This window comes from Sturnus vulgaris, chromosome 3, assembly GCF_052056855.1.
Source record: "Sturnus vulgaris isolate bStuVul1 chromosome 3, bStuVul1.hap1, whole genome shotgun sequence".
Classification (NCBI taxonomy): domain Eukaryota; kingdom Metazoa; phylum Chordata; class Aves; order Passeriformes; family Sturnidae; genus Sturnus; species Sturnus vulgaris.
In genome coordinates this window covers 44,272,653-44,284,665 of record NC_142245.1, presented here as the reverse complement: position 1 = coordinate 44,284,665, position 12,013 = coordinate 44,272,653, and the positions used below count along the sequence as shown (strand labels likewise).

The following is a 12,013-nucleotide window of genomic DNA, read 5'->3' as shown; positions in this document are numbered from 1 at the left end:
TGATCAGAGAAACTCCAGATGTGCCCAACACTTTTTCATCCCTACAGGCTCCCTGACTGCCTGTTCCCCCCACTAGCAGTCAAGGAGAAGGTTCCATTGAGGTCCAGCTGGGGTAAAGCAGAGCCACACCATCCTGCACACACTGCCAGGGGCACAGTACCCCCTCCTGGTACAACAGGATGTGAAAGCAGGGGGTGTGGATGGTGCTGGCCATGCAGGGTGCATTCCCTCTGCCCCAGCACACAAGAGTGTGATGCCGCTGAGCTGCCTTCTCACGCCAGCAGTTTTCATGCCTCTAGTTGCTTGCAGCTAGTGAGAAATGGTTTTGGTGATGCTTTAAATGCTCATATCTTGACTACTGGGGCCTAGCAATGCTCTCCTCCTACGTGTAATACTTGTCCTGTGGTGTAGATGGGTTTGGGGTTGAGCTTATGAGAGCACAGAATTTGCAAGTTCTCACCTCTTCCTTCCTTCCTTCTCAAGCACTCTCAAATCAAGATGCCACAAACAAACCACTTTCTTGCAAGTGCCTGTACTACTGTTTTATGTAATTCAGAACTGCAAAATCACTTTCTCTAGGTACCTTAGCAAGAATCAGTGTGAAATTCTCTGTCAAGGGATCCAAGGAGACCTGGTGTTGACTTCTCTGTAAAAGCAAGAACCTTACTCTCTAAATAAGATAATTATCATGAGGGTGTTTGTGCCCATTCTTGTTTTTGGGGACTCTCCTTTCTCTTTGCCACCATGACTCATAAAACTCATTAAGCCAGAGTATGCCTAGCAGAGCATTTAATTACACAGCAGTTGCAGGGTAGTGACAGAATCTATGTTTAACAGGCTGACAGCAAGATGGCTTTATCTACAAAGCTATTTAGATGTCAATATAGCCAGTGCCATCCATAAGGCTGGGCAAGCCATACCAGGTACAAAACCAGCAAGGAGGAAGGTAAAATTTGTGCCAGGAGTAGGCTCAAGACACTAATGATTTTTATAAACAGTCTGAAAACGTGCCTGTCATCACTATGTCTGGGGCACTGTGTAGAAACATTATCTGGTAAATCAACAGCCTTGCATGCACAGTGACCTAGATAGGAAATACGATGCAAGAAGGGAGAAGGTAAGACTGTGCACTGTTGTAACATAAAGATCAGGTTATTTGCTGCTGCTTTTATTCTAGCTATGAGTTTAATAGTCAATAAACCCTTGAAAACAAGTTCTAGCCCCTCCCTTCTTTCTCAGACACTCTCACAGCAACAAAGCATGTAGCCAGACCAATATATGAACAATGTATTTCTATACTTAGCAAAACATTAACAAAATATTCTTAAAACCACTGTACACATCTCAGCTATGGGTGCACGACTTCAAGAGTACAGCCTTAGGGTGTCTTGAGAAGCTGCTCAGAGGGATTACACCAACATTGGAGTGACTACTTCTCTTGTGTAGAACAGGCTTGTTTACATGAAGAAACTCTTTCCATTGTGGCCTTTGAGATTGCAGTAGACGATTCATTGCAGCAGGCTAGGATATGTGAGGATGATTTTGCTCACTGGAATAAAAAAGCAAAGGGAAGTTTTTGGGACACTGTTGGAAAGCCCCTCCCATTAGCACATTTTGTCCCGATTACTTAGAAGCCAAGCATGACTAAGTGCTTTGCCATCAGTTTTGGTTTTGTGAGGTTTTTCTCCTTGTAATTTAACTTACACTTTGTATCATACATTCTAAGGTCTGGTCTTACAATTCTACCATAAAACCTCAGCACACTGAAAGAAGCAAGCACTGTTCTGGTACAGAAAACACATCTTCCTCAACTTTAAAGAGATGAAGACATTTTAAGCTTTTTAAAAGAAATTGTAGCTGGAGGATACTTTCAGGAAGGCAGAGGAATGATAGCTTTGTAAGGCAGCGGCTCAGTTTTCCTACACATATCAAACGTCTTCAAGATCAAATAACTTCTCTATAGACCAGTGTTCAGTGCAGTCTGTAAGCAGAAAAATAGTTTGCTTTCATTTTTTCATTCTTCTGTAGACAGAATATTGTCTCCAAAATTAACCTTGTTCACTCCAAATTACTGAGCTGAGCCAAAATTAAGCCTCTGGTTTTTATTTTCATATTTTTTTCCCCTAAAAGTAACCAAACAAGTAATGGAGTATCCCTCTTTCAAATGTATAGTATACAAGACTTTGATATTGCCATGAGGCTGTCAGAGTGAAATTTTCCTTTTTCAATCCCATATTTTGCAGTTACTTCTTTTGAATATAATACATGAAACTTTACCCAAACACAATTTCCCCCCCACAATTAAACTGTAGCTAAATCTTGGAATACAGTGTTTTTTAATCTGCCATCACAATCAAAGGACCTACATTAATGAAAAGGGAGAGTGTTAGGTCAGAATCTTCTAGCTTCTGTAACAGTCATCTGGTTTCCTCCTATATTTACATATTTTTTAGAAACAAAATTCCAAGTATTTTGCTCTTGGGACTTAGTCCGAAGTTATGTTTGTGATTACTCTGTCACATATTCTCACACTCATGACAGTCCATCAGAAAAATTGAATAATTTCTACGTGGTAAATGACAGCAGTTCTTAGAGTGTGTACTGCTGTATTCACTGGTCCCAGTGAAACCATTTCTCCATTTGTGGTGGGAAGGGAAAGATCCCCTCTTCAGGAATGTTTCTTGACTGATTGAGGCAGGTATCTTTTTTTGTCATTTGCAGCTGATGATCACTGTGGCTGCATTTTCCACACTGCTGGCAGTAGTTTCTGTATAGCATCTAAGGGAATTTTTCTCTCCACACTAATTTTTGGGAAGACCATTACATGCTAATTATTCTCCTTTCAACCTGTCCTCACACCTCATCTGACAATGAGGGAGATCCTGTTCCCTTCCTGGTCCCACCACACTGCTCCACAACTCTGCTTCCTCTGCCTCCGTCAGAGCTCAGCATTCCCCCACACAGCAACATTGCAAAACCTCCTCAAGGATGAAGACCTCCTCTATTTATAGAGCACTGAGGCTAGACGAAAGTTTCCAGAGTTTTCTGGAAGAGCTCATGTCTAGCTGCTCTGAAGGCTTTCAAAGGGAAACAAGCTTGCACCTTGCTTTAGAGCTTTGCCTGGCATCTAACAATCACTAAACCTTTGCAGTACAGTATGTAGTGCACCAGGCATGTGTTTGATGTTATACATTGGTATGTATTTATGAACCCCTGAAAACTTTTCTTCCTGACGTGCTTGGGGCAGATTCTCTACCATGAACCCATATTCTCAACTGATTTTTGTCCTAGGTCTGTGATTCAGTGCTATCTTAAGATAACAGAGAGAAAAAACTGGTTTTAGCTTTGTGCTGTGTTTTTTTCCTTAAAAGACTGAGGCTGATATTTTTAAATCAAAAATAAGGTTCCATTAACAAATGCACTGCTGCATGTTGCTCCACAAAGATGTAATTCAGCATTTCTTTTACTTGTGTCACAAGTTAAATACTGAATATGCTTTAAAATAATGGATAAATGGCTGCAACTGTAGCTAAAATAAGGTAGGAGTCAGGCTGTGTTCACAGGATGGGCATACCCACAAACACAGTCTGTGTGTGTATATGAGCTAGCCATGTTCAGCCTCTGAAACTGATAAGCTGCTGCTTATTAAAAGAAAAAGGCAGCAAGCCCTTGATTACTTTTGCCCACAGCACATGGCTTTTATTGGAGGATGTGTTTGCACAAAGGGAGGAGTGCTGCCTCCCACACAAATTTCAACAACCATTTGAACAATTTGGTAAATAGGTGAGGACAGAGTCTTCATCTATTGTCTGCCTATCCCCTCCAGTCAGAAGTCAATCACACAGTGAGGAAGCTCTAATCTAAGGGAGAAATCCTTTTTAGGAATGTACTTTTTAATGAAAATTCTGGAACATGGTCCCACCATTACCAACAATCTGAGGGTACACACATACACCCCAATACAAACAAATGAACAAACAACAAAACACACCCAAAACAACAACAAAAAAGAGAGAATAATTAATAAGGGAGAAAATATAAGCCTAATGCAATAGAAAAGGAATAAAAGTGAAATCCACCTCCTGACACGTTAAGCATTATCATCTTCCTTTGCACTGTAAGTGGATGAAAAAGGAGCAAGTTGCTTCTTGACCTGTTTTTTGCTTCTGCATAAAAATGAAAGGCCATTTCTTCTAGTACCAATAAATGCCACCTTTTCTCTAAGTCACTAATTAGCTGACTGAATGAGCAAGGAACAGGTTCAGGTGACTCTAACAGTGGCAAACTGATGCAGAATGATAGCAAGACTCAATCACAGCTCAGTGCTAATTACAGCTCTGGAGCACATGCTATCATTCTGAACACAAAACAAGGATGTTAATAATACAAATTTAGCTGTGTGCGTGCACAAAATCCTTGTAAGCTTAATCATCCAGGACTTAATATTTCAGTACTGCTTTGTAAAAGCTCTCCAATGTACAATTCCACCATTATGTTTCAGTGGATTCATTAACACCATTGTGACATCTGAATGCCCATTGAAAGAGATAAAATGAATAGTGTCAGTTTAGATCATGTAGGGAGGAGACAACAATTTTCATAATACGGGAATTTAAATTATTGTATATCCACTACTAGCATTCTTGGTTTAGTAAATATCTGTCCTTGGTATAAGTTGCTTGGGATGTGCTTTAAAACGTGATAAAGTACCTTACTCTGGTATTAGTCAAAGAGTATTTGCACAAGCACAAGAAGAAATAAGAAGAAATAAGAAGACAGAGAACACTACCATAATGAAAGAAGACAGAGAACACGATCATAATGAATATGCATCAATATCACAAGTTTTAATATTATATTTGTTCAGTTCTAAAATATCAGTAACTATTATCATCAACAGCCAGAACCTTTCAACTACTAAAACATGAGAAGAAAAAACAAAGAAATAAACAAAAACTTACAAAATTGGAGTCCCTGGCATGCTATTTGCACCATCAATAGCTTGAAACACCTCTCCTTGCATCCGTAGGTGATGCTAGCTATTTTCCTGTCTTGGGACAGAATATCCTGCACTTTGGATCTGCTGATTCCCTCAATACAGTTTCAAAATGAAAAGCTTCTCTTCAGTCAGAGAAGAGAGAAAGTAGAAATGGGTCAAGTCACATAATGTGAAGTAAATAAGAATGAAAGTTACATGACATGACTGAGTCAGCTTACTATTCTGACTTGGGTGGTCCCACTTTTCCCTTCCCGACTCCTGGCCCTGCTGGTCCACACCCTCTCTTACACCACATCAAACCACTTGGTAAGCTGATCCAACTTGTTAATCCAACAGAAAGCTCCTCTCCTGGACTGACTCACCAAAGGGCCTGACAAGAGTGATGCCAAGGAGAACAGCTCTGGAGGGAGCAGAACCACCCCTTCTGGTGGCAGCAACTCAACACTGTGTCTTAAATGAACCACAACTGAAGAGAGCGTTGAAGGGCACGAGAACAGCACTGAAAGCAAACAGAAGAGCATGGAGTAAAATCCTGTGTCTTTGGGAAGAACGGAAATGCAAGAATAAACATCACAAAGCCTTTGGGATGGGGTAGACAGTGAAGGGTGCAATGGCAGGAGAGCAACAGGACATTGGATAGCGTTATGCATCAGAGGAGGGCATGGGAACACAGGTACTGTCCTGGCAGAAGGAAGAATGGGTAGTGACAGAAAACATGGTACTGAGTCCACCTGGATTGCAGAGGCTCTCTGGGGTACAGGCTCACAGTGTCTGTGTGTGTGTCTGTAGCCAGCCCTGACAAAGGTGAGCTCTTTGGGACAGATCTGCTACTTTGATAGTTTTAACAAAACACGAGCTATAATATTGTGTCCCCATTGTTCAAGAAAAGAGGGAGGACACCATTGTTCACTCAAAAAAACAAACAAAAATGAAGCCTGTCCTCATTCTTCTCAAGAAACTGCCGCATCAAAAAAAGAACAAAAATCAAACCACTGAGTGTTTTTGAGGAATACCACTTAGTCAGTCTTATCAGCTCAAAACTTGACTCACTATTATCTTTTCCTTCCCCTCTTAAATTACTGAGACAGGTCTCATAGCAGCAAATGTTTTAAGCTCACTGCTTTCTTGGAATCTCCCCTACTTGTACAACCATCTCCATAAGAAAAAGAGTTTAGGAGTATCAGAAATTGTGCTAGCCATCTGGAGAAAGGGAAAGCAAACTGAATCTCCACCCAAAGATAAAATGTCCAGGTTTTTAACAAATTTGTCTTCGCAATTTCAAGGAACACAGTTCTTGAGTTCCTCTCTTGAGCTCTGAGTAATTATTCCTAGGTAATCCGAAAAAAAAAAAAAAAAAAAAAGGTGGAGACTTTGTAACTCATTAAATAGCACAATATATTGCGAGGCATGAGCTGCGGTATTCTCAAGCTTCCCAAACCAAGGGGCAGAGGGCAAACTGTCCTTGCCTACACCCCAGGGCATCCCTGTTCTCTTCTCCAAGTACAAGACCAGGCACTGGCAGAAGAAAGAACTACGTGCCTGGCAGACGAAAGACAAGGAAAGAGAAAATATGATGTGCAATAAATCAGGTACACACAAAATAATGGTGGCAGGTCACATCATCCTAACACTGCTCGGCATTGTTTCCACCTTAATGATCTTTCAGCATGTCACCATGCTGAATCATGATGACAGAGGGGCAGGAAGCACATATCAGATGCAGAATGAACAGGTCCTTTTGTGATTGTGGTGCAATGAAGCACCGGGCTTTCTTTATGTTGGAGTCCTCTGTTCTCACTCTGGAAGACTTGTCTGCACCAAAATCAAGAAAAGGTTCTGGAGCAGTTCAGATAAATTTGACCTACATGCAGATTAAACAGGAATCTCTCATTTTTTGCCCCCAAAACTGCTTATTGCTGTATCAGTGCATGAATTTCAAATGGGTTTTAAAAATGTTCTTTAAAAGTAATTTTCTGTTCATAACTGGACTTCAAGCACCCTGAGGGCCTGCTGGCTTGCTTAAGTTAGAGGCCAAAAATGTACATAATTGTCAGTCTTTAGCAAGACAGGGAGTTCTTTTCTAACCAGAGCCAGGAATACTCCCTCTGGAGAAATCTCACAAACAATGTGAAAAAAACTTTTGAACTTTCCATGGTACAAAGTTTAAAATGAGGACAAAACTGGAATGAGTTGGTCTTGAGCATTTTCTAAGCTGTGCTGCATTTCCATAACTTTACAGATACAGACATCTGGAAGCAGAATTTTCAGCTAGAAAGAAAAAGACCCCATTGTTCTGTATTTCACTAGCATAATTAATTTTCCTTAAACATGAATAAAATTATTACAGTAGACAAAAATTTTAATATGTATAAATCTCTCCAGATCAACCCTAACTGTATTTTTGGTGTAATAAAAATAGGCTATATTCCCAGATATGAAAATGCATATAGTTTCAGATAGATTCAAGGACAGCAAAAGCAATTTTAGTTAAGCAGTCTGGAGGAATCTCATAATATTAGACAGTATTAAACACAAGTTTACATAGAGTAATTGAGAATACTCCTTATAATTTAGTCCAACATTTATAAACTCAGATTATAATGAAAGGGGTTTTTTTTTAAACATTAGACCATTATGATATTCAGTGACAAACAACCAACTTATTCTATTACTTTAATTTCAGCAAAAACTTTTAGGGAAACTCTACAATGGCATCAACAAGCACTAAGCAGAATGAGAGATGGCACAGGGTACTGCAGATTATTTTCAGGGCTCTAAGCCAAATTCTCTGTTGTCCCAAGCGCCCTTTGCCACGTCATACTGTGGAAAACACCAAGTTCTTGGCATATCAAAACCTGGATCTTGAAAAGTTCTGAGACTCCTTCAGTTATGGAGCCCAAGTGATTTGAGGGGACCCTGTGTTTGGTCATGTGCTTCTCTGTAATGGCTGGCACTAGTCCCAACAGGCAATAACCCCACACCTTCCAGATCACCTCTACTAGGTGACCCTTTCCTTGCTTTGCAGAAACAGGGGCCAGGGGAGTAGCTGCGAGATAAATAAACGATGCTAACCCTTTGAGTACCTCAGGAAAAAAGCGTGCATTCAATAAAAGAGCACTTGCATAGCCTTGTGGATGTACTCTGTACACTTTGTCCTGATTAGAAAGGAAGTGAGTTTAACAGAGAATCCAACTCAGACAAACAGTTCTCTCCTTTAACTTGGAAAATCTGCAAACCTGTTACAGTTCACTTTCCAGTATGAAAAGCAAGCTTGAAAAATGGCACTGTTGAGACCATTGAAGAATGGTCTAAGCAGAATAGTAGCAGTCAAGCTGAAGAACATGGTGGAGTGGTCTGGGTGGAGGAGAGCAAATGCTACAAGCCCCCAAGTTCTGACTTTTAATTATGATGCTGTTGTGGACATGCACCTGTGTCACTGATGCCTGATGCTATCAGCAGCACATCTAGCTTCCAAGAAGCCTTCTGGCAGCAATGAAAACCTTAGCCTGGAGTTCAAGCACTTTTCCCATTCACAGTAAAACTATCTCAACATGAGATTACTTACTTTTTATTTAAACTTTACTTCTAAACGGACTTTGTAACCTTCTACAATCTTGTTACTCTGCATTCCCTTTCTTCTTCCCCCAGCTTCAAAGAGTCTTTTTTGGTTGCTTATATAATCTCAGCACTGCAGTACACAAGCCATTGAAAGCATGGTATAAATGCAGCTATTATTACTACTTAATAAAACCAGAAAAGTTATTCATTGACCAACCTTTTTTTTCCCCTTTCTAATAAACATATCAGATCCATATCTAACTGGTGATAAAAACCTATGACCTTGCACTAAGTTTATCCCACAACATCTTCATCATGACTAGTATTTAATTTCAAAGACTTTTCACTACATTCTCTGCAAAGCAGTATGTCTCATCATTACCTAGTCACCAGGAAAGGTCTTTTCCAACATTCAATGACACAGACAAGCAATTAGCTATCTTAGAAAGGCTACTTTAGGGACCAAGAGTAACTAGCTGAAAAGAAAGAGAAGGAAGTCCCTCCTCTGTTCTGGCAACCAACATATTGATCATTTCACTTGGTATACCATATGTTGCTTTTTGTTGTGCTTTGTCCTTACACTGTCTTTTAAGGAACAAGCTCTTTGGCAATGAATAGAGTCTCATATGCTTGGAAAACATTTCTAGCATGGTGCAGACACTATTGTATTATAAATACTCATTGTATTCCTGAGTTTCCTTACCACCACTGCTCCTCAATACAGTGTTGTCACTGTAAAACAACCTTCATTAAGTTTTGTGTCATTGGCCTAGTGCTGCAATAAGGCAAAATGCTTCATACACCAAAACGTGGATTTTGTTGAACTTGGTATTTCTGTTGACCATGCTGTAAAACAGTATGATGTCAAGACAACTGAAGTAGCTTAGCACATTAGCAAATGTGACAACTGAGAGCTTTAATTGCATCCCATATGGAAAAGAGAGGGAAAGAACAGAAGACTTTTGAAGACAAATTAGCTTGTAAATTAATAACTATCATTAGATTTTAGCCAGGCACCATATTTGTGCCTTGGTCTTTTTCTTAGTTGTTTCATGGTTGGATGATTGAGTTTGGAGTCTGTGACTTTCATCTCCATTGTGTTTGCAGAAGAAGCAAATCTTTAACTCTTCAGTTTCTACCTGGCAGAATACCATTGTTAGCATTTCTCAAGTTTTTGAAAATAGCCTTGACTCTCTTCTCATTTAGCCCAGTTAAACAATGCTGCAAGTCCAAGGTAATCAGCTGAATTAATCTCATTTCTAAGCATGCTAAAGTAATGCCTAAGCCTAGTATTTTTGACATACCTCATATACCTATAACTGAAGGAAAAACTTTCATTAAACCAACATTTAAAATCTGTCTTCATGCTCTGAATTTAAAACTTGGTGGTTTTAATCCACTTCCTTCTGCCCTTACCACAAAGAGATTACTAATCTGGAATTTTGTTTTTAGTTTCCATCTTTTCCAGTTCATTTACCACTTGTTTTTTTTTCTTTGGTGGTTGTTGTTTTTAATTCACCCTTGGAGCTCACTAGTCATATTCACCTTGAAATTTTATCCACTGGGCTTTCATGACCTTGTCCCCTCAGTACTCCTTTCGCCTTTCTAATAATTCACCTTGGTTTTCCTTCTCATTTTTCATGTATGTACCACAAGGCACTTGTAGCCTTGGTACACTTTGTTTCTCCTACATCCTTCACATAGTACACTCAGTGCCTCACATTCCTCCAAGTCTTACTACTATGCCAATCAATCCCAAATCCAGTTCTATAGGACAGATAAGAACAAAACCATTTTAACTGCATACATAAAGTCATCTCACTATAATACAAGTATATTACAGTGTTAAACCTCAAAAAAGCCCATGAGAAGCAAAAGCATACAGTGGCAGAGAACAAATCACTTATTTAAAGTCCTGTGAAGTCCTGTGGCAGCCTCTGGGTTACCAACCAGAGGATTCATTTCACCTTTCTACCTCAAGATCTGCATATTAGCTCATGTATTTTACACTTCTTGAGCTTTAGAATGGATTTGTTTAACTTACAGGCAGTGCAGACCAACGGTATGCATCGTGTCTCACCAGCCTAGCCCACGGAGCGGATACTTGCTGTTTGTTCACCCAATGGTTCTCTGAGAAGATGGGCAGGAGAACACCCAGCCCAGGAGGAATCCTTGCTCTGCCTCACCACATGTCTCTGAAGCACTGACCACCGTGTTGGGTTGTACGGCAGGAAACTGCAGAATATACTCCACTTTCCTAAACTATACCACAAGCAAGCAAAGCCACGGTTAATCAGATCAGTGGAAGCTTAAACATCACCTCAGAGGAGTCCAGATCCCCATGTGGCTTCTGACAACCGACGTGACTGAGCTGAGACCTTTGTCCCTCCACCAGCACTGCTCTGCCAAACGAGCTTCCTTTTTCCTGTCAGGGACCTTGCCATGTTCATCGCGGCACAGGCCCCAACTCCTGGCCTCGCCTTGTTTTGGCAGCTGCATCAACTGGCTCCTTCTTCCTGCTTTTTACTTTTTCTTTTCTTAATCGGCCTAGCTCCGGCCTTCATTACCACCCCGTTAGGCGGGACACAAGCCACGTGTTACTTATGAAGGACACCGCACATGTCTCTCCCGCTGTACCAGCTATCCGGCGGGAGTATTTTGGGGCCTACACGAGTGACAAAACCTGGCCCTCCGCTGCAGCCGGGTGCCGCTGCCACCACCCTGTCTGTCACTGAAGAGACAGTGCCCAGCTTCCACGTCACCCGCCGCTCCTCGGTGCCCCCGCCTCACCTGCGGCAGGCCCACAGACCGCTGGGGCAGCGGGCCAGCTCGCTACTAGGGTCACGGGCACCCTCAGATTAGCGACCAAGCCAGCGACCACGGGACGGCCCCGACAGCCCAGACCGGTGACACCCCCCAACAATTTCCCCACTCTCCCTGCCGGGAACACCGCGCTCGTCGTAGTAGGTTAAGGGCGCCATCCCCACGGGAGCGCTGCGGCCGCCCCGGCCCGGCCCGGGGGCTGTCCGTGCGCCCAGGGCCGAGCCCGGCAGCTGTGGCAGCGCCTCTCAGCCCCTCACGCAGCGGCGCGGAGGACGCGGCCGGCCCCGGCCCGGCCCCGCCCGCCCGGCCACGCCCGCCTGACGCGCCGGCGGCGCTGGCGGGCTGGAAGTGGCGTACGTGCACAGCGAGCTTCTGGAGTGGCGCCTCCTCCTCCTCACCCCAGCACGGCGGCGGAGGCGCGGTGGACAGAGGCGGCGGCTGCGCCGGCCCGTGCTGCACCGGGCAGAGAGGCCGGCGGAGAGCGGAAGGCAGCCCCGCACCGCGCCAGCCCGCTCCCCCTCGGCCGTTCCGCCGCCGGCGGGGCGGCGATGAGGCGGCGCTAAGCAGCGTTAGCGGCGCAGGGAGGGCGGCGCGGGCCCGCGCGCGCCGGAGGAGGCCGCGGGCCGGCGGAGG

General features: G+C 42.8%; 1 long non-coding RNA gene across 1 annotated transcript; it reads right to left on the bottom strand.

Moving 5' to 3' along the window:
• Positions 1-1,277: 1,277 nt before the first annotated feature.
• On the bottom strand, positions 1,278-10,608 carry LOC106852460 (uncharacterized). The gene is made up of 2 exons (XR_001403013.2): positions 5,362-10,608; positions 1,278-1,549 (listed from the first exon to the last, which is right to left on the bottom strand). It is a non-coding gene; the product is annotated as an uncharacterized LOC106852460 (long non-coding RNA).
• Positions 10,609-12,013: the final 1,405 nt, after the last annotated feature.